The sequence below is a fragment of the Schistocerca serialis genome, chromosome 6 (genome assembly GCF_023864345.2).
Source record: "Schistocerca serialis cubense isolate TAMUIC-IGC-003099 chromosome 6, iqSchSeri2.2, whole genome shotgun sequence".
Taxonomy (NCBI): domain Eukaryota; kingdom Metazoa; phylum Arthropoda; class Insecta; order Orthoptera; family Acrididae; genus Schistocerca; species Schistocerca serialis.
In genome coordinates this window covers 521,610,579-521,630,470 of record NC_064643.1, presented here as the reverse complement: position 1 = coordinate 521,630,470, position 19,892 = coordinate 521,610,579, and the positions used below count along the sequence as shown (strand labels likewise).

The 19,892-nt window shown below is 43.3% G+C and overlaps 1 protein-coding gene across 1 annotated transcript in view; it reads right to left on the bottom strand.

Moving 5' to 3' along the window:
* LOC126484958 (pro-resilin-like) overlaps window positions 1-19,892 on the bottom strand; it is a 47,730-nt gene that overhangs the window by 12,855 nt on the left and 14,983 nt on the right. The gene's annotated exons all lie outside the window — the stretch shown is intronic.

The following is a 19,892-nucleotide window of genomic DNA, read 5'->3' as shown; positions in this document are numbered from 1 at the left end:
ACGACAGGTAAATGTGCACTCGTACTTTGCATCCCATAAAGGCCACTTTGAACACTTGTTGTGACGTGGATGTGATGCAGCTGTGTCCTGTGTTCCGGGACGATTTGTTGTCGTTACACGCACACCGCCCATTTTAGGACACATGTTCATTTCCAGTTAGGGCGAACATAATAATCTGGTCCTGATGAATGTCAACACCTAAAAGCTTAATATTCATAAGCAACAGTTGCGATATAAGTTACTTCTTCTGTAATGTTATTAATAAACTGTTGCAAAAAAATGGTTCAAATGGCTTTGAGCACTATGGGACTCAACTGCTGAGGTCATAAGTCCCCTAGAACTTAGAACTACTTAAACCTAACTAACCTAAGGACATCACACACATCCGTGCCCGAGGCAGGATTCGAACCTGCGACCGTAGCGGTCGCGCGATTCCGGACTGTAGCGCCTAGAACCACTTGGCCACTTCGGCCGGCAAACTGTTGCAAGCATGGGATATGTACAGCACATTAATGACAGTAAAAGCCACTCTTATAATTTTAATTTGTATTTTATTAGGTCACATTAAATGTATTTTAATAGTGAGTTTTGACTTTTGGGCATACTGTAAGTAGGCTGTTTAGGTTTTCTTATTGGTAACGCCACGTAGCGCTCTGTATGAAAATCACTGGCTGTGCTGTGTGCAGCCTGTGGCTAGTTTGCATTGTTGTCTGCCATTGTAGTGTTGGGCAGCTGGGTGTTAACAGCGCGTAGCGTTGTGCAGTTAGAGGTGAGCCGCCAACAGTGGTGGATGTGGGGAGAGAAATGGCGGAGTTTTGAGAACGGATTATCTGGACGTGTGTCGTCAGAAACAGTACATTTGTAAGAATGGATGTCATGAACTGCTATATATATACACTCCTGGAAATGGAAAAAAGAACACATTGACACCGGTGTGTCAGACCCACCATACTTGCTCCGGACACTGCGAGAGGGCTGTACAAGCAATGATCACACGCATGGCACAGCGGACACACCAGGAACCGCGGTGTTGGCCGTCGAATGGCGCTAGCTGCCCAGCATTTGTGCACCGCCGCCGTCAGTGTCAGCCAGTTTGCCGTGGCATACGGAGCTCCATCGCAGTCTTTAACACTGGTAGCATGCCGCGACAGCGTGGACGTGAACCGTATGTGCAGTTGACGGACTTTGAGCGAGGGCGTATAGTGGGCATGCGGGAGGCCGGGTGGACGTACCGCCGAATTGCTCAACACGTGGGGCGTGAGGTCTCCACAGTACATCGATGTTGTCGCCAGTGGTCGGCGGAAGGTGCACGTGCCCGTCGACCTGGGACCGGACCGCAACGACGCACGGATGCACGCCAAGACCGTAGGATCCTACGCAGTGCCGTAGGGGACCGCACCGCCACTTCCCAGCAAATTAGGGACACTGTTGCTCCTGGGGTATCGGCGAGGACCATTCGCAACCGTCTCCATGAAGCTGGGCTACGGTCCCGCACACCGTTAGGCCGTCTTCCGCTCATGCCCCAACATCGTGCAGCCCGCCTCCAGTGGTGTCGCGACAGGCGTGAATGGAGGGACGAATGGAGACGTGTCGTCTCCAGCGATGAGAGTCGCTGCTGCCTTGGTGCCAATGATGGTCGTATGCGTGTTTGGCGCCGTGCAGGTGAGCGCTACAATCAGGACTGCATACGACCGAGGCACACAGGGCCAACACCCGGCATCATGGTGTGGGGAGCGATCTCCTACACTTGCCGTACACCACTGGTGATCGTCGAGGGGACACTGAATAGTGCACGGTACATCCAAACCGTCATCGAACCCATCGTTCTACCATTCCTAGACCGGCAAGGGAACTTGCTGTTCCAACAGGACAATGCACGTCCGCATGTATCCCGTGCCACCCAACGTGCTCTAGAAGGTGTAAGTCAACTACCCTGGCCAGCAAGATCTCCGGATCTGTCTCCCATTGAGCATGTTTGGGACTGGATGAAGCGTCGTCTCACGCGGTCTGCACGTCCAGCACGAACGCTGGTCCAACTGAGGCGCCAGGTGGAAATGGCATGGCAAGCCGTTCCACAGGACTACATCCAGCATCTCTACGATCGTCTCCATGGGAGAATAGCAGCCTGCATTGCTGCGAAAGGTGGATATACACTGTACTAGTGCCGACATTGTGCATGCTCTGTTGCCTGTGACTATGTGACTGTGGTTCTGTCAGTGTGATCATGTGATGTATCTGACCCCAGGAATGTGTCAATAAAGTTTCCCCTTCCTGGGACAATGAATTCACGGTGTTCTTATTTCAATTTCCAGGAGTGTATGTTATGACTTTTGAACACTATTAAGGTAAATACATTGTTTGTTCTCTATCAAAATCTTTCATTTGCTAACTATGCCTGTCAGTAGTTAGTGCCTTCAGTAGTTAGAATCTTTTATTTAGCTGGCAGTAGTGGCGCTCGCTGTATTGCAGTAGTTCGAGTAACGAAGATCTTTGTGAGGTAAGTGATTTGTGAAAGGTATAGGTTAATGTTAGTCAGGACTATTCTTTTGTAGGGATTTTTGAAAATCAGATTGCGTTGCGCTAAAAATATTGTGCGTCAGTTTAAGCGCAGTCATGTATAATTGTTCAAAGGGGACGTTTCAATACGTTGGATAATGTCGGTAAAACGGCGCTTGCTTACCACAGTTTAATGATGTCTTCTGCATTGCATCAATCTCAGTGACGTAGTTTCTCGCCGACATGAGTATAATTTAATACAGGATTCGGTGTTCGAACTGGGGAAAGTAGACAGATATTTTACGGATTTATCCTTTACATCAGACCATTTTAAAAAGTTTATAAGAACGTGAGTATGAAAACACTTTGTTAGGCAGGCTGAAAGGTTCATTACACCATAAGATGCATTCTGTCTTTGACACTGGCTACAGTGAACGCTTTTCCTGGGTACATGTTTAAAGGAAGTTCTGTGGATTCCAAAGATTATATTGTTGCCAATTAGTCAGTTTACGTGAGAGAGAATTTTGTGTCGAACGTGGCTGGAAGAAGATGTGCTCCAGTGTAGAGGCCGAATTGCGAAATACTGTTACAGTAGCGCGAAATTGTAAAATAAGTCAATTCCCGCCCAAATAATTGCGCTCGCTAGAATTGCAGGAGTACGATGTCGTGTGTAGGGAACGCATTTTACTTTTGGTTTGTAAATTGCTTAACTTGCATTATTTCACTACTGCGACACTGTTGTTTCAATATCCGATACGTGCATACACCCCAGAAAGAATCACATCAGTTTTTACCTCTCTTCATTTTTAAGTGCCGACCTTGAATTTTGTTTAAAAAATTATTTTTCATGAAAGATTCGTCTAAAGACTTAACTTTATGAACTTACTGTTTATTTCTCAATTTTAACTGTTACCTAATAAATACGTCCAGAGATGTAGGTATGTCAATATCTTTTAATTTCTGAAAGTGAAAACAAACTTGAAGTGCAGTTAGTTTTCAAATTATTCGATACTGAGCCTCTATACCCCACTGGCTCTTTAAAAGATCTTTTTTTTTTAAATAATTGTACATGGCAATAATTATTTAAGTAATGGTAAAGCAAGGTGATTTATTTCATGGGTGACACTGCAAGGCATAACTCAGCTATCCATTGTCGCACTGTGATTAATATGGCCAGAAGTGAACATTGTTTTGTGCACGTAGGGAGTAGTGATATTCAATTCAAATTACATTTAGTGAAACAATAATTGATTGGCAACATTTTCATGTTATTTAGTTCAGTGGCTGTGTGCTTCACTTTTGAGATTCAAATACTGAGCATAACTACAGCAATATAGTTACCACATAGAGGATGAAAATTGTTTAACTATACGAAAAAAATGTAAATTAATTACAAACTACGGAGTGCACACACTTTATTCAGCTTGTAAGGTAAACTAATTACTGATAATCGGATTAAGATTATGACGTGTCCGATATGCCTGCTGTCATTGGCACAGGCCCGTGCGATTGGCCTCTGGGTACCCCATAGCCAGATTCCGCTCCCCAAAATGCTCCTCTCGGACATCAAACACTCTCCTGCTTCGACAGGGTCGAGATCCGTCTTGCATGAACCACATCTTGTCGAAATCAGCGTCAATTTGGATAAAAGGGATGAAATAATCTTCCAAAACCTTTACGTACCGTTCGGTAGACACGGTGCAATCGAAGAGTATCGCACCGATTATTCCATGACTGGACATGCACACCACATAGTCAGCCGTTGAAATTGAAGAGACTTATCGAACGCGAAATGCGGATTCACAGTCCCCTAAATTGGCCAATTTCGCTTATTGGCGAACCCCTCCAAATGAAAGTGAGCTTCGTCGCTAAACCAAACAACAATGCGCATACTAATTCCCCTCATACCCCATGGCCAACCGTGCAGTTTGAACGTCCTAACGCAAACTGTTCAGAAATTGTGACGATTCAATTTCATGTAGTTCAATAATTGTTACTCCATAAGAGTTGACATGTGAGCAGTCGTGACCTCTGACATTTCGTAACCACTGATGCTTTACCAGGCCTACATCTTCTAAATTTTATTTCTTTTTTAAAAAAATAGTGGTCACTAGTACAGTTAAATATTTTGGAGGAAAAGTTATTGAGTCTATATCTGTGTGGATTACTGTACATACAAGTTCAATAATCTAAATAATATTTCCAACAACAATTTTTGAAGTTCAATAAGCATAGTTTAGTCTGCTTTGTCACAGACTATCTGTAGGCTTGTGATTAATCTTATCAGAGAAGTTAAGCGAATTTAAACAGCTCCAGCCCTCAACATAATGGATAGCAAATTCACCATATAATTCAAATAATCTGTAATACAGTTTGTGTTCGGAGGTGAAAATTGTTCAATCTTCGGATCGACACTAAACATAAAAATTATAACGCCGACTGTCACACCATGATAGAATGATTCTAAATGTCGATCAGCGCTGAAGTTAATTGAGTCCCTACCGTATAGTATTAGGGATGTAGATATAATACTGTGATCATTGGTACCTTAATATGGACAGCATCCACTTCACCATTTAAGTTGTTTTTCTCTGTGTCTAACAGTCTGTCTGCGAACACATCACATAATTTACTACCTGATTCTTTACTTTCTGTCGTAACTGGGGTACGAAGTGGACTATGCCTGTCTGTACGGAATATCTGTTTTGCGTCCTCGTGTCTACACCTGAATACCTGACCTACTACACCGGGGCTTTTTTGCGCCACGCATACTTGGAGACACTAATAGGTATAATTATTAGTCGACACATGAAGTAAATCGCGATGAATTGTTCAGTAACTGTTCTCAGTCATCAGTAGAAATATCAGCAACCTGGGTATATACAGGATGACAATTATTAAACTATATGAAATGAAACCGCCGTAACTTCTGAACGGTTTGCATTACGACGTTAAAACTGCACGGTTGGCGTTGTCGTTTTATGGGAAATAGTATGCGCATTGTTGTTTGGTTTAGCCAAGAAGCACACTTTCATGTGGATGGGTTCGTCAATAAGCAAAAATGGCGGATTTGAGGACTGAGAATCCATATTTCGCAATCGAGAACATAGAGACATGTAAACAGACAGAATACGGCGCTGCGGTCGTCAACGCCTGTGTAAGACAAGTGTCTGGCGCTGTTGCTAGATCGGTTACTGCTGCTACATTGTAGCGATGAAGTGGGTATTTTCCCGTACGATCATTTCACGAGTGTACCGTGAATATCAGGAATCCGGTAAAACATCAAACCTCCGACATCGCTGTGGCTGGAGAAAGATCCTGCAACAACGGGACCAACGACGACTGAAGAGAATCGTTCAACGTGACAGAGCGCAACCCTTCCGCAAAGTGCTACAGATTTCAATGCTGAGCCATCAATAAGTGTCAGATTGCGAACGATTCAATGAAACATCATCGATATGGGCTTTCGGAGCCGAAGGCGCTCTCGTGTACCCATGATGATGGCACTATACAAAGTTTTGCGCCTCGCCTGGACCCGTCGACACGGACAATGGACTGTTGATTCCTGGAAACATGCTGCTTGGTCGGATGAGTCTCCGTCCGCAGCTCGTGGTCGTGCGGTAGCGTTCCCGCTTCCCACGCCCGGGTTCCCGGGTTCGATTCTCGGCGGGGTCAGGGATTTTCTCTGCCTCGTGATGACTGTGTGTTTGTGTGCTGTCCTTAGGTTAGTTAGGTTTAAGTAGTTCTAAGTTCTAGGGGACTGATGACCATAGATGTTAAGTCCCATAGTGCTCAGAGCCATTTGAACCGTTTTTGGATGAGTCTCGTATCAAATTGTATCGAGTGAGTGGAACTGCAGAGGTATGGACACAACCTCATGCATCCATGGGCCATGCATGTCAGCTGGGGAGTGACGAAGCTGGTGGAGGCTCCTCTGTAATGGTGATGGGTATGTACAGTTGGAGTGGTATGGCACCCCTGATATGTCTAGATACGACTCTGACAGGCGAAAAGTACGTAAGCATCCTGTCTGATCACCTGCATCCGTTTATATCCATTGTACATTCCGACCGACTTGAGCTATTCCAGGAGGATGTTTCAAAATGTCTCTAAGCACTATGGGACTTAACATCTGATGTCATCAGTCTCCTAGACTTGGAACTACACAAACGTAACTTAACCTAAGGACGTTACACACATCCATGCCCGAGGCAGGATTCTAACCTGCGACCGCAGCAACAGTGCGGTTCCGGACTGAAGTGCCTAGAGCTGATCGTCCACAGAGGCCGGCTATTCCAGGAGGACAATGCGACACTCCACACTTCCAGAATTGCTACAGAGTGAATTCAGGAAGGCTCTTCTGAGTTTAAACACTTACGCTGCTCACCAAACTCCCAGACATGAACATTACTGAGCATATCTGGGATGCCTTGCAACGTGCTGTTCAGAAGAGATCTCCACCCAGCGTATTCTTTCGGATTTAAGGACAGCCCTACAGCGTTCATGGCGTCAGTTCCCTCCAGCACTACTTCAGACATTAGTCGAGTCCATGCCATGTCGTTTTGCGGCACTTCTCTTGCTCGCGGGAGCCCTACGCGATATTAGGCAGGTGTACCAGTTTCTTTGGATCTTCAGTGTATAACACAACGTAAATTCACTGTGTCCTGCGGCTGAGAGACACTCAGTTTTACAATTGCAGAGATATATTAGTAGACTATTAAGAACAAGATCTGGCTCTAAGGTACGCTCGTTCACGTGTTTTTTATCTATGAATCCGAAGGCATCAGTCGAAACGACAAAAGACCGTTTCCTGCACTAGAAGAAAGGGTCAAAATCGAATGAAATTTCGAAGTCGAAAATATCTCCACTCCAAGAATCGTAACCTCAAACTCAACGGGATGCAACGCAGGGAAACCTGCAGTCATAGGATTTCAAATTCACTAGTTCAGTTGACAGCCCTGCAAAACGATGTGTCAAAACGGGGAGAGAAGTACAATCTACCTTCAGCTGTAGGTGTTCGTGTGGTTTCTCATATCGGCAATACTGATCCTGATTGTACTTTGTCCAAACAATACGGGACTTATATATATCGGAGATTTCGAAACAGTTCGGGTGTACGAAGTCTATAGTGTCTAGGGTGGATTTTCAGTACGACAGAGACAATGTTTCTGTACGCGTAAACCGCCACACAAGACGATCACAAGTCTTTGGCCAATGGACATCACGAATCGATCAAAGGTCTACTGCGACAAAAATCCGGGCCGATTTGAATCAGAAGCGTCAGGAATCCATTTCCAACTGGAAATGAGAGTAGAATTGGAGCTTGAGGGCGATCCGTGCCCCTTTGCCGTCACCTCGTCACTGGGTGTGGGCGTGGCTCGTGATCATCGTCAATGGACCGTGGAAAAGAGGCGGCTTGTGGCATGGCTGGCTTCAATAGCAGCGAGCTGACGGGAGCGCGACAGTGTGATGTATGACATAAAAGCTGCTTTTCAGCAAGATTGTGACCAGGTACGACGTATCTCGCTTATCGTGTGGGCTGTGTTCCATGGCTGCAATTAGGTCTCATTTTCCATCTGCAGGGACAAGTTATAGGTGCACGGTATGTGGATATTCTTGCTGACAGTCTGTATCTGGCCGAAGATTCCCGCTCGTGTTATAAAGAATCACACTCGTTCTGCCAACGGCTTTGTCAAAGAGGGGGAGCAGCGTGCAGAATGTCAGGGCAACTTCCTTTGCTTTGGGTCGGAAACTGCCCCTAGAAGGAGAAAGAATTACCTATGATTAATGGCATGACTATGCACAAGGTAATGGTAACTGCTTCTTTAACTAACGAAACAGAGAACTTCTGGCGCGTAATTGAAAATTATCATGATGATCTCTCCATTGGCAAATGATTCTGGATTAGTATCCAATTCGGATCTCCGGGAAGGGACTGCCAAGGAGGAAGTAACAACGAGAGAACGATTGAACAACCAGCGAAAGTATAACATACTACAAGTACGAGCGTAGAAAGCCAGAAGTCTGAACACTGTGGGGAAGGTAGAAAACCTGAAAAGAGAAATGCAAAAAATCAGCCTAGGTGTTGTGGGGATCGGTGAAGTGAATGGATAGAAGATAAGCTTGTCTGATCAGGCGAATAAAGTATAACATCAAAAGCAACAAATATGGTATAACTGGGGTAAGATTACCGTCGTAGGTTCCAAAATGTTCTTTATTAACTTAAGAACGATATATTTCGCCACGATAGGGCGTCATGAGTTTATATGAAAGCATAAGGGGACGATGACCCTACAATAAATTCGGTGCGATTCTACACTGGATTGCTACAAAAGCAAAATAAGTTTCTAAAACCGACCGATTGAAATTGTATAGAGAAAAATAATGTAACTCACGTTAAAAAGAAAGACTTTTCTGCCAAAAAGCATCCGTCAAGAAGACATCATATCGCATAAAACGTACTAAAAGGCAATCAATACAAAAAATGTTAAAAATCAAGTAAACAAATTCAAAGAGATCAGACACGAGTAGGGAGCGAAGGAAAAACCGAAAAATGTCTATTACCTCATGGAAGAGTTAGAGGAAGTCTAGAGGACATTGGACAGATAATTCAGCATGTAGGTAATCCAATAACCATGCGAGACTGGAATGTGATAGTAGAGGAAGAAACAGAAAAAAGGGATGTGGGAGGAAATGGGCTTGGCAGTAGGAACGAGAAAGGAGAAAGACAACTCGAAAAAAATTCAAAAATCGCAAGAGGAGGAGACAAGCGTGGAGATAAGGGAAGAAACCAGAAATATTATATCATGACCAGACAGATATCTCGCAGTCAGATATTGAACTGTAGGGCGGAACGGTGCGGAACATTTGAAAATAACATTGTTGTTTCTCTGGTGACGTTTACAAAGGTGAGCTGAATTGGATGAAGCACAAATGCAGCATAAGAAAAAGTGGGTTCGTGAAAGGCAAAGAATTGCTGTAATTGAATATACAACCACGTTTTCTCTCTATTTCTACCTCGTTCAAAAAAAATGAGGAGGAAGGGCTTCAGAACATGTCAACAGAGCCAAGAAATCGTAAGTAAATTGTGCATCAGTTTTATAGAGATGTACTCTCTTTAACCTATAAATACCAAAATGTAGAGACGGTTTATGTATACGGCGCAGTATTTCAGAAACGAAAACAGAAGAATCTTTATAAATAATGACGAAATGCGTCAGGTGGAAAATATTCCGAAACTCCGGTAAGCTCAAAGTGGAAAAACCAATAACAGTTCATTACAACAGCTGCTGGGGACGATGTTCATGCATCATCACATACACTAAAGTTTGCAAATTCAACGACAGCAGCCCTCGCACGCTAGTACGGCTGATTTGGAATGCGAAGAGCCATGAAACACAAATTAGTATTAATCTTATCAGCGAAACCTATGAAGCAAGTAATGTTCCTCTTTATTATGAGAAACTGAGAGAATAATCGCCTTTGAAGTGATATGAATGTGTCTACCAGCAAACACACACGAAAACAAAAATTGTGCTGAGTGTATAGAAAAGCTGTCGATATCGGGAAAAATAGGCGTGAAAAATCATATGCTGCAGTCTCATAGTCAATGGTTTATTATACCGCCTTCAATGGACTATGAAAATATCTATATCGCAGACTAATTTGCAACTTCAGTAACCTATGAACGATCACCACTTTTATAAAAAAAACATAATTTCGTACATCTCAACGGAAAGTTAAGAAATTTACAACTTTATATCTCGAATAATAATAATGGATGTGAATAATATGACTGATGAATAACATTTGTTGCTTTGAACGTCCTACAGTTGTGTCAGAAATGGGTTCCATTCTGCTTTTCCAGTAACGAGAATAGAGACCTTTGCCAGACTCTTGCCCCCTGTTTACAGTAACTGCAGCTTTCGAAACAGAAGAGGCGACGATCGACTGTGACTAATTCTCAGCCGCAGCCGCGTCGGCACTATCTGGAACATAACGCCTCTAAAACCGTTACGGAATGTTGCTACTGTTTTCTGGCATTTCGCCAGTTACAGTCATCATGGTATATTAGACACGAAAGACATCAAAGTTTACTGAACTGTCTGCAGCAGAAAATTGTCCATTATTTTCTTATCCATTCCGTTGGGTAGCACGTACCAATCGTCTACTAACGAGCCCTGTGTGATTTCCTAGTAACCGAAGTGGAGTGCGGACATTTGCTATGCCTGCTCCTAAGGGTTGGGTCCGTTGCCTACCCCTCCTTCTCCTCCTACATTATGTTTGCAGCTGTTCTCATTTCGAATTCTGGAATATTTACTTCGTCTTCTTTAGTGAAGGAATTTCGGAAAACTGCATTTAGTAACTCCACTTTAGTGCCACTGTCATCGGTAACATTACCGTCGATGTCGCGCAGTAAAGGTACTTATTGAGCCTTTTCGCTGGTTTACTTAACATAGGAACAGAATCTCTTTGAATTTTCCGCCACATTTCTAGAGAGAGTTTCGTTGTGGAAATTATGAAATGCATCTCGCATTGAAATCCGCACCAAATTTCAAGCCTCAATAATACTTCGCCAGTCTTGGATATTTTGCGTTCGCCTAAATTATACTTGCCTTTTTAGGTGCTCCAGCAGCAGCTTTCTGTCATGTTTTGTGTACCATGGCGGATCAGTTCCGTCTCTTATCAATTTATTTGGTATGAATATCTCGAGTGCTGTTGACACTTTTTCTTTGAACTTAAGCCACATACGGTCTTCACTTACATAGTTTGGAAGGATTGGAGACTGTCTCTTAGAAAGACGTCAACCGAATTTTTAGCTGCTTTTATAAATAGATTTATTTCGCGTTTAGTTTTGGTGAATTTCTTTGTTACGGAATTGAGCCTCGCTACGACTGTGTGTTCACTAATCCCTGTATCCGTCGTGCTGCTCAGGATTATTTATGGCTAAGAGGTCAAGTGTGTTTTCGTAACCATTTACAATTTGAATGGCCTCGTGAACTAATTGTTCAAAATAATTTTAAAGAAAGCACTTATAATAATTACGGAAGTTGTTGTCCATCTACAATAGGGTCTGAAAATGTATTTTTGTCAACATACTGAAGGTAGATTGAAGTCACTACCAACTATAATTGTATGAGAAGGGTACCTATTTGTGATGAGACTCAAATTTTCTTTGAACTGTTCAGCAGCTGTTTCATCTGAGAGCGGTGGTCGTTAGAAGGAGCCAGTTATTAATTTTTTCCGGTTGTAGAATATAACCTCCGCCCGTACTAAGTCATATAAACTATCTGCTTCAATGTCGCTTGTGAGCTGGAACACACATTACATTATTTTTCCTTAAGTTGTGCTTCTTGTTTCTGTTGTACTGCAGATCATTACAATTACGGCTTTTCCCTCCAAAACCTAGGATGCTTTCTCTATGACCCTGTAATACCAGAGCTAAACAATGTAGAACAACAACGTACCTTAGAAGCATAGCATTCTGTATTACTTCATTTCCTTATTTCTAACATTTTAAGATTGTACGTCGACTTTAGATGACATGTCAATCATAAATGTTCTTATCTCTACTTAGTGAACGTACTTTCAATCATGTTTTGAACATTGTCCCGCTTCACTCTATTAGCTAATGTTTCGCCGCAAGGGATATCGGATTTTAGAGAGTAAATTAATATGGAATATGTCGTTCTTCTTTTCAAACATTCACATACCCATTTCTTCGTTACTTAATTTGCCTTTTGGGCATGCAGTTGTGGTAATTAAAGTAGGCACAAATGCAGTGATCAAAAAGAAATGATTAGCGTACATTCGCATCCTCTTTATATGGTTTTTTCTTGTTGCTCCCATGGTGATGGACTGTTTCTATCGCAATCAGTAAGCGTGAAAGGAAGCTACCGTACAGACAGAGGGATCTGTATTTATACTTGGCAGAACTAATTACATACTGACATAATCGTTGGTATTGCTTTCGTTTCCCAAAAGTTATAAATATTTCGATTTCGGGAATGAAGCTCTCTGTTTCGCCAAGATGTCGAATAAGTCGGTTTCTTACGTATTGGTTGTATCGAGTAAGATGTGGAGACGGCGGTTTGAAAGCGGACAGAAGAAGTACGAGGAAGGACGTCCCTTACCTGAGTGTTCGCTGCTCAAGCTACCTGGCCAAGGGGCAAGTGTGGCAAATTTCCGGCGTGGCAAATGTCCAGTATTCACAACCGAAGTTACCGATATACATACAACGACGGGGTAATGGTTGATTACTTTCCTTGATAAATCTCTGCTATTACTGCGCCTCCTAGTGTACCAATAGTGTGTCGAACCACAACAAACAATAGGAATGCATATTCTGTTCATTGTGAAAATACTGAAAAGCCTTCAGAGTGAAGTAAAAACAAAGCCATAACAAAAATAAAGGCATTCTGTTCAAACTTGCACATGTTTTGAAATCACCATGGCGGTGAGCCTCCAAAAAGGCAGTTGGGAATTCTCTTTCTTTCTGCACGGTGTACCTGCGTGGTATTGTTTGTGGGCAGCATCACCGAGTGGTTGTTGACGGTGGGAGACTACTATGAGGAAAATTTTACGTGCAACTTCATGTGGTAAGATCGTCATTGCGCACACGGTCTAAGCAATAATCACCCTCATAGCCCAGTAGAGATAGTATTTCGGAATTTGGAAGTATATATTGCATACGTAGTGGCTTAAAGATGGTATTACATTCAGGAACACTATTTTTGTCGAGGATCGTATCTTCAGTCTGGAGTCCACATCCACTAAAATTGTTGATGCAAATTCTCGGCTTCTGTTGGGACTAATAACAAATATTATGTACGAGTTTTGGAGGAAATTAAATTCTGTACAACACTCTTTATAACGCATTGTGCACAAAGCTGCCCTAAAAGGATAAGGCGAAGCCGTTGCCTTATCTAACCTTTTGCGATTTCTTGACATTTTTGCTGATTCTCGTAGCCTCGTATCTTAGTAGCTGTTCCAAATTTTCCAAAGTGTTATGTATGAAGCTTTAATGAAATTTAACACTCTTTAAAACTGATACTGGCATATTTTTGCCTGAAATGCAGTGGAAGCGAGTTACTGAAGAAATAATGAAAAAGTTCCATTTCTTAGCAATTTTTTGAGGATGGCGGATATCGCATAAGAGGGAGAGGGCCTAAAACTTATATTTTTCACGAGAGGGGTAACACATACAACACACCTGAAAGTCACCATTATCCCACCTTTTCAGCCAAGCCTTTTTCTAGAGCTGTCTCTGCTGGACTATTAGAGACTTCTGACACGTAGGTCAGCGCTCACAATTATTACTGAAGTCACAACGAGCTCCACTGACACACAATGAAAATTTAGGCTTACTTTTACCTTTGTTACACAGGTGGCTGGCCGTGCGTAGCGGCTTCCTGTTCAAAATGAGATTAGGGAAAAAGTTCCTAACCGCAAATGTAAATTGCACATGCCATAAGAGTGGTGTAAAAAGTTTCTTCATCAGTTTGTAATTACAAGCTTAAAATTTTATTCATAGTTATTATGTAAAAATCCGTCGCTACTTATCTTTTGCCAGAGAAGTTAAGGTAGCATTTATTTTCGTGATTTATGCTTTGAAAACGATGTTTATTTAAATGAAAAACGGGTTAAGTAAGTTTTTCTTGGGGCTCTAACATTGACGTTCCGGTAATATGTAGCGAATTCAACAATTTTAATCGTAACAGATTTGTCCGCGCGGCTCTCTACGTCGGAGGTTCGAGTCCTCCCTGTGGCATGGGTATGTGTGTTGTCCTTAGTGCAAGTTACCTAAGTTAAATTAAGTAGTGTCTAAGCTTAGGGATCGATGACCTCAGCAACTTGCTCCCATAAGATCTTACCACAAATTTCCAAAATTTCCGCAATAGATTTAGCATACAGACAGTCTCTGTTGCAGCTTAAGCCTGCGATGAGTATTGCATTAACCTCTGACGGGGAGGGGGGGGGGGGGGAATTCTTGTACATAATCAATTTACAAATTATGTTCATTTGTTACTGTATGATTTTTAAAATATTTTTATTGCCCGAGGCTTCCGCGGCTGTTTAGCCAGGTCATCGATATTTCTTAGCTGTCTTGTACTCAAGCAGTAGACAGATATTATGTTTACCCTAGGCTATCCGCACGCGGAGTAGCTTGAAAGGAACGGAAGTGGTAAGTGACCTGAATAGTTGACTCTTTATCGACTGGCTAGCAACGCTCTTGCGCGCAGGGCGCTTCTCCGGAGCTGCAGGGACACAGGTTACTGCTGTTTATCGCTCTCAACCATCATTTTATTACACTCTGTAACTCAAGTACAAATTCAAGCTCATCGGAAGATGTGTTATTATGTGATTCTTAGAGACAAATCAAAGAATCCTAGAAGGATTTCGGTTAATCCGTACACCAAGAAAAAATTAAACTGCAAGCTATTTGAAGTACACCGGTGTCCAAAATTAAAGCAACAAACCGCTCTTTCCCCGTGCTTTGTCTAATTCACGATATAATCGTGCAAACTGTCAACACATGTCCGTACCGTCGTGTTCTGCACGGAAGGTGGCATGACGGTAAGGTGGCTGTATGGTCAAAGGACAACGACGTCAACGATGTCATGGCGCCTTCCGTACGAGGCAGTGTTCGCCGGGATGCCGACATCCACAATCAATCACTGTGTACTCAGTCACAGACGGTGCAGTATGGCATAGAGAGGACGCCTACCAGACTCTCTGCAGTGGAGGGCCTCAACAAGAATGGAGGCAGAACAATCGCAAACTGATGTGGCCTGATAGCTTAATGCGAATCGTTCTGTTGTTTCTCGGATGCGGCGACAGTTTATAGAGACAGAAACCGTATCCCGAAGACCACGGCACTGCCAACCACGTAAGGCGTCAGAAAGAGAGGATCTTTATTTGGCTGTAAGGACACGACGGCACCGCCTTAGTACTGCACGGAAACTGACATCTGACCCTGCAGCATCCACTGGACGTGTTGTATCGAGGAACATTGTTTTTAGAAGGCTTCAGCAGAGTGGCCTTTATTGTCGGAAACACGTTGCATTTGTATCTCTGACGCGTCCACACACAAGGGAACGTCCAGGGTGGAGTCGTCAACATGCCACCTGGTCGGTGGAACAGTGGGGCAACGTTAGTTTCACAGATGAGTCCCGATTTGGTCTGAAAAGTGATTTTCAACGTTTCCGCATATAGAGGGAACATAGAACACGATTTCGGGACCCAAACATTGTGGAAAGAGACCGATATCGAAAAGGATTTCTAATGGTGTGACCAGGGCTTACGTTGACCAGTCGGATATCACCTGATGAAACTGTACGGGTGAATCAGCAAGGTTTAATTGCTGTCAAGTATCGTGACGAGATCTTGGAACTTGTGCGGTTGTTGCGAGGCCCAGCTTCGTATTGATGGACAATAACGCTCGATTTCATAGAGCACGGGTGGTTGATGTTTTCTTGGAAACGCATGGTGTGTCTTGCTCGCTCTCCCGATCTCAATCCCATGGAGCATGTCTGGGATGCGCTATGGAGACGGGTTGCATCACGTCAGCATCCGTCAATTACTCGCCAGGAATCGCTAGCAGCTCTGCAGGAAGAATGGGCGTCATTATCTCAGCATGAGATTGATGACATCATTTACAGCATACCCCATCGTTGTCAGGTCTGTACTGCTGCCCCAGGAGGTCACACCCCGTACTGAGAACGCAATCAGTTGTCGGAATGTGTGTGAAAATCCGTTAAGCTGGGAAAAAAGAGCATTTTTGTCCATCGTTACACATGTTGCTGCTGTTTACGTTCTGTATTCTTTACATTATTTCTACTTCACTGTCATCAGCTCGTGGTCGTGCGGTAGCGTTCCCGGGTTCGATTCCCGGCGGGGTCAGATATTTTCTCTGCCTCGTGATGACTGGGTGTTGTGTGATGTCCTTAGGTTAGTTAGGTTTAATTAGTTCTAAGTTCTAGGGGACTGATGACCGTAGATGTTAAGTCCCATAGTGCTCAGAACCATTTCTACTTCACTAACAAGTTTTTTTTCTGTTTTGTGGAAAAGTAAACGTAACCTTGCAATATTTCCGTAAGCTGCTTAATTTTGGACACTAGTGTATTTCATATAAAATTCGAGTGCTAATATTTAATTAATTAATTAACTGAGTTCATCCACTGCCAACATAATCAGACACTCTTTGTTGTGGGCACGCTCTGAAACAGTTCTGAACATTTACTCTGTCATAACTGCAATCGGAAGGGGTAGAGAAGTAAATTTCTATACGTGAAGTACCATTCTGCTACTCCTGTACACGTATAAAGTAGTAATATTTTAAGTGCTTTAAACGTGTGGGTCTCATAAAATCATTTATTATTAACACCTTGCAATGTCCTGAAAGAAGACATCTGTGTGCTCATTATCAACATTTTATGGTTTCCATGTCTCTGTTAATATGACTTCATTTTAAGCTTCGCACTTCACTTCCATGATCCCATCAACAGGCCACAAAGATGTGGAAGCAACTTTTTTTTCCAATCTGCAGAATTGCTGGAAAGTAAAGCAAGTACGAACATCAGGAAACATTTACCTATAGATACTGATTTTATCCAATATAATCACTACTGTTACTGACTTATATTTCGTAAAGTATAATTACTGATATACACCCTCCGCTAAATGTGCTGTCACCATTTTGTGTAGTCACGACGGCAACGTGCTGTAAGGCTCCTTTTTTGAAGGACTCACGTGGCTTCATATCTCCTGGGCAGCAGCCACTGCCACTTCATATTGTCAGACGTTGCTAAGGCTACGCAGATCCATTCACAACAAATGAAAACTCTTGCAGTCGCCAACCGCCACTTCATACCAACTAGACAACTCCTTCCAGGTTCATGTTGTAGCTGAAGAATCACCTCCCATGCTGCTTGGACATAGCACCACACTTGTGTGGGTGACAATTTGCCTCAAATTTAACTGTGGCACACCGTGGCGACGTAGCGCAACACACAGGTAACTGTTTCTTTGAAGGTGTGAAAGAAAAACGGGTACGTAGTTATCGACAAATGTCTTAGTGGCAGTGATGTTTACGAAAGAAGGAAAGTAAATGGGCCACTAAACGTGACATATCGGATCTGACGTCTTCGCATTTTCTGTGTAAAAAGAAGAAAAAAACAGTGTCTTACTTTCATTGGAATTGCATATCAGAATATTTTGTCGACTGATTATAGATATTTATGTGTGATTTAGTAGTGCGATGTCTGCGGTAGTCTAAATAGTTAAATGGAAGTACTGTAAAGAGCAACGAGTTAGGAAAAATCATTACAGTGAAATATCAGGAAATTATTGTTGATTTGTCATGCTTTCCAATATGACGGCCAATGGTTAAATTTATGAAACTGTGTCTTAAAGAAATATGCCCCAAAACTATTTTAAATAGTTTTACACCATGACACTTCATGGAAATAGGTGCTAAGTTCTGAGAGATTAGGACAGCGAGTCCCACAGAAACCGAAAGACGGAGGACAGTGAGCCCCACAGAAACCGAAAGACGGACTTCTGCAGGCAACGCTCAAACAACCGACGACCAGTAAGAGATTGCATCCAAAATCGGGTCAGAGCTTTGGTCTTTTAATACGCTCTCAGGTGCGCAGTGAACCTTTAGTTCTTAATTTAATTCTGTCTACATATCCTATTAGTAATATGAGAAGAGGACCACACTTAGCCTTGATGACAGCTTCTATTCTCGCAGGCATACGTTCAGTCAGGTGCTGGAAGGTTTATTGGGGAATGGCAGCTCATTCTTCACGGAGTGCTGCACTGAGGAGAGGTATCGATGTCGGTCGGTGAGGCCTGGCAGGAATTCGGCGTTTCAAAACAACCGAAAGGTGTTCTATAGGATTTAGGTCAGGACTCTGTGCAGGCCAGTCCATTAAAGGGATGTTATTGCCGTATAACCACTCTGCCACAACCGCGCGTTATGAACGGGTGCTCGACCCTGTTGAAAAATGCAATCGTCTTCCCCGAATTGCTCTTCAACAGTGGGAAGCAAGAAGGTGCTTAAAACATCAGTGTAGGCCTGTGCTTTGGCAGTGTCACGCAAAACAACAAGGTGTGCAAGCCCCCTCCATGAAAAACACGACCACACCATAACACTACCGCCTCCGAATTTTACCGTTGACACTACACATGCTGGCAGATGACGTTCACCGGGCATTCGCCATACCCACACCATGCCATCGCATTGCCACATTGTGTACCGTGATTCGGCACTCCACACGACGTTTTTCCACTGTTCAATCGTCCAATGTTTACGCTCGTTACACCAAGTGAGGCGCCGTTGGGATTTTACTGGCGTCATGTGTGGCTTATGAGCAGCCGCTCGACCATGAATTCCAAGTTTTCTCACCTCTCGGCTAACTGTCATAACACTTGCAGTGGATCCTGATGCAGTTTGGTGTTCCTGCGTGATGGTTTGGATAGACGTCTGCCTATTACACATTACGACCCTCTTCAACTGTCGGCGGTATCTGTCAGTCACCAGATGAGGTCGGCCTGTACGCTTTTGTGCTGTACGTGTCCCTTCGCGTTTCCACTTCAGTATCACATCGAAAATAGTGGACCTGGGGATGTTTAGGGATGTAGAAATCTCGCGTACATACCTATGACACAAATGACACCCAGGCACCTGACCAGGATCGAAGTCCGTGAGTTCCACGGAGTGCCCCATTCTGCTCTCTCACGATGTCTAATGACTACTGAGGTCGCTGATATGGAGTACCTGGCAGTAGGTGGCAGCACAATGCACTTAATATGAAAAACGTATGTTTTTGAGGGTTTCCGGATCCTTTGGTCACATAGCTTATATTACAGAGAATTGAGGATAACTCTAGCAGCAGCACATAATCCGTAGCGATGGGACCAAGTACCTCATCGCCAATGTGTTGAATGTCCTTCACGAGGCGGGCATGGCTCCTGTATCAGAAGCTACAAGATTTATCAGATGATGGCTTCCACCCACCCGTGGAATTCTGCCAATGGCATCTATAGAAAATTATAAACATGCCTGTATTCCAAAAGCGTGTCTCGTTTACTGGCAAGATTGCCTTCAAAGGGATGGAACATTCAACATCCACAATAGCCATGTCCATGATTTGGAAATTCCTAAAGGAACTTGTGTGGTCCACTTTCAACACAGATTAACCAAAAATGATGGGGCTGGCGTTGTTCATGACAATTCCGTTATTCTCTAGGGGATAAATTACGGTATTTTTTTCTGTGAAGTACTACCGGAAATGTTGGAGAAAGTCCCGGCTAGCAGCCAAGCAAGGATTATACACCCAGCATGATGCTTCTCCGCTATCCTTTCACGTTGATGTCAAAGTACATTTTGA